Source organism: Dasypus novemcinctus, chromosome 21, assembly GCF_030445035.2.
Source record: "Dasypus novemcinctus isolate mDasNov1 chromosome 21, mDasNov1.1.hap2, whole genome shotgun sequence".
Lineage (NCBI taxonomy): Eukaryota > Metazoa > Chordata > Mammalia > Cingulata > Dasypodidae > Dasypus > Dasypus novemcinctus.
Genome location: NC_080693.1, coordinates 36,090,752 through 36,094,567, shown reverse-complemented (window position 1 = coordinate 36,094,567; position 3,816 = coordinate 36,090,752). Strand labels below are relative to the sequence as shown.

Sequence of the window (3,816 nt, the reverse complement as noted above, 5' to 3'; positions counted from 1 at the left end):
GCTATAAACCACTCATATCTTGTTGCTGCCTAGTTCCAACAAATCAGATGACCAGCTCAATGCCATTAGAATTCAAACAATAATTCCAGTTCCTTTTCCCCTTGTATATATTCCAGATCTCCCATGGAAAAGGATCACCTTCATTGACAAAACACTATCTTCTGCAGTTGGAGCCATTTGTAGCTGGCATTGTGCTCTGCTTATCCTGCCAATCCAGATTCAAATTGATTTGAGGAATTTGACCATTTGCAAAGAAGATTCAACCTGCATCTCTACCCTCCACCACCACAAAAGTGATTGTGAACTCATTCACCCTTTCCTTCACATTCTAAAACTCCTCAGTCTTTCCTGTTACAAAGTACTGTTGCTGGGGGGCACAAATATTCTTTTAGCTGTGCAACTCCCATTTCTGCCAGCCTTCTTCCTACCAACTCTCTGGTGGGTGAGAATTCTGGTGGGTAAATGCCTTTCCTGAAAAAGAAAACCTCAACTAGGTGGGTGGTTCTGAAACAAAAATAGTGTCAAAGGCCTGACTGACGGAGAAAGAAGCCTTGTGGGATCTTCCCCTCTCTTCAAAAGCAGCTGAGTTCCGGATTCCATTAAAGACTCAGTTCCTTTGATAAGGATCAGTGTGTATCAAGTTCCCAACCTCAATCAGTGACTCCCTTGAAGTATATTATAGTTCTTACAGGGATGGGGAGAAGAAAGAATTTCAGAATTGCCTGAAGAGCTTATCCAAAATACTCATGGTTGCCCCACACACACACACCTCAACCCTCAGAATTGGGGTGGGATGTCAACTACCCAGGTTCAGAAAGCTCCCTAGGTGATTTTTTATCCATTGCCCTTTCCATTTCCGCAATACCTTCATCTTTAGCCCTAAATTGAGAACCATTGAAGTGAAAATTACCCAGCCACTTGGATTGTTTTAAGATTATTATGACTACATAGAGTCTATAAACTTGGGTCCATTACGGCATACAAACACACAGCACAATTTGGACCTTAAGTAAGATGATGAATGGAATTAGGGGTATGTGTAATTACCTGAAGGAGATAGGGGTGGCTCCTGTTCATAAGTGGAGAAATTAGCATGCCTAAAGAATATGTAAAATTGAAAAGGTGGAATTGTACAAGAGAAAAAGAAGTTTGGTTAATCAAAGAGCACTCCTTTCCCCATGGGGGACCTGTGTGCAATGAAGACCACCACCTCCTTGGTCGTGTATATACCTTATTGCTTGTATGGGTTGCACTAAGAGTCCTTGGTGACAGCCTTTCTACTGAAGTTCATGTCTGACCTCATGCCATCCTCAAATGAGGCTCAGGAAGGTATTCAAAGTACCTTTGGAAAGCCACAGGGTACTCTAACCAGGGTTCACATCAGCCAAATTAACGTGTCTATCAGCACCAAGCTTCAAAACAAGAAGTATGTGATTGAGATGCTTCACAAGGTCAAGTTCAAGTTCCCTGGCTGCCAGAAGATCCATATCTCCAAGAAATGGGGCTTTACTAGGTTTAATGCTGATGAATTCAAAGGCTTGGTGCCTTAGAAGCCCAGATGGCTGTGAAGTCAAATACATCCCCAATCGTTGCCCATTGGATAGTGGCACTCATGAAGGTTTTGCCAGCATTGCCCTCACCCAACTTGTGCCCAACAATAAATCACTTCCGGGCCATCTAAAAGAGACAGAGAGAGAACATAGGCAAAAGAAAGTCATTGAGGCAAGATTTGGTAATCCCCATCCCTGAAGGAGCAAGAAGAAGATAGATTCAGAATACTTTTTGAAGGTATAGTCAATGACAGGGTTGGCTAAGATAAGAGAAAGAGCTGAGTCAAGGATCATTTCAAGATTTTTGACCTAAGTAACTGATGAATGGTGCCATTTACTGAAATGGAGAACACTGGATGGGTGCAAGGAAAAAACAAAGAATCCCATTTAGACAAGTTGAGTCTGAGTTTTCTTTTAGACATCATAGTGTTTAATCACAAATTTTAATTAGATATCATTTGTTTGTTTCTTTATTGGCAGTTGTCTACCCCCAGGAGACAGTAAATTCTATAAGAACAGGAATCAAATTTGTCTTGTTCACAGTTGTATCCCTAATGCCTAACATGATCCTCGGCACATAGATTATCATTAAATATTTTTTAATAAATCGATCTAAGTGCAAGGCCAGAGGTACCTCTCAATTTGCAGCATACCTGTATCCATGTTTAAGACTGTGTACTCTTTTCTTGTTTCTTAATAAACTCTTTTCTCCCTTAAAAAAAAACAAACCAAACCAAACAAACAAATGAAAAACAACAAAATGCAAGGCCAGATGTACTTTTATACCTGGCTTTTAACACTATTTTCAGATGCACATTCTTGTACTTACTACTGTATTTCTAGTACTTTTACTTTTTTTTGTAACAAATGAGGTTCTTGTATTCATAATGTGATAAATCATAAAGTACCTCCATTCTATCTCCTTCTTTTCTCTTTACCTTTCATTCATGCAATCTGGCACAATGACATAACTTAACAAATGACAAAAAAAGAGCACAAACAAAAATCTGGTATTTCTCAATAATAGTAGCTAATGACTATTGAAAGCTATGTGCCAGACACTGTGTTAAATGCCTTAAAAGGCATCATCTAATCTGATGCTCATAACAATGTTTCACCATAAAGCCTAAAGTGTGGTCTTATTTTCAGTATTAGGGTAAAATGCTTTGGAATGTGTGTGAACTTGTCGATATGACTGAATAGAACAGGTGAATTGAGAATATATTTACTTTAGAGAATATATGTCAATGTCGTTTTTTTAAATGCTACTGGCTTGTGCCAGCATAAATAAGGTCTTAGAGAACCTTGCAATTGGGTAAATGAGCACTTTCAAGTTGAAAAAGCCTTCAAGCAATGAACATATACTGAGCCTTACAATATACGTGTTGGTGGAGGTGGAACACAAAATAGAGGACATGGGTTTATCTGCCAAAAGTTTGTAATCTTCAACAGGACTCTTCAGGAACCAAGCAGCTACAAAACAAAAAATGAAAGGAGGGAGGAAGGGAGAAATGGAAGAAAGCAAGAAGAAGAAGAGAAATCATTTACTATCCTTGGTTATTGAACCAAGAGGCTTGTTTCTGTGAGTGGCAACGCATTTGTTCAGATATCCATGGGAAGAAGGAAGATCTGAGATTTCTTCATCCTGAAGCTGGGATTCTAAAAATCTAAAATACTACCCAAGCAGTCTCTGCCAATCAGTAAAAATTGACTCATGAATTAAGGCCTGTTGACCATCTTTGACTCTTTTGACTGCTTCACCAAACTTAAATGAAAATGCAATCATCAACTCTGAGGACTAATCCTTCTGCAGGGAAGGGTCATCAGACAAGCCCTGAAAATCTGCCCATTGGTGGCCTCCTCTGCCCAACCCCACTGTTAAACCCAGTGGTATTACATAAAGCCCTATACATTTGACCATGGAAAGACCTCTTAACAGCACCCTCCTTAAAAATCCCAACAGTCAACCTACAGTGATCTGTCTTAGAGTATGGAGAATCCAAAAGCAGATGGAGAAAGATGCCTGGCTAAGAAAGGTAGGAAGCTATGTCAAAAGAAGGCAGACCATCCCCTGCCATTCCAAGTGTGGACTGCACTTAGTGGTTTTCTTCCAAATAGTACAAGAAGGAGTAAGGGAGTATTTTACAATGGAGAAACTTGGCAAACACTACCTCAGGCAGATGATCAACAGAGGTAAGTCACCTTGGTAGCATGGGTTCTCAATACGATGTGATGAGAATGGCACTTTATCCATGGCCTTCCTACC

General features: G+C 39.9%; 1 non-coding gene across 1 annotated transcript; it reads left to right on the top strand.

Annotated features, from left to right (window-relative positions):
• Positions 1–1,142: 1,142 nt before the first annotated feature.
• LOC111760799 (small nucleolar RNA SNORA70) lies at positions 1,143–1,274 on the top strand. Its single transcript, XR_002794392.1, has one exon. It is a non-coding gene; the product is annotated as a small nucleolar RNA SNORA70 (small nucleolar RNA).
• Positions 1,275–3,816: the final 2,542 nt, after the last annotated feature.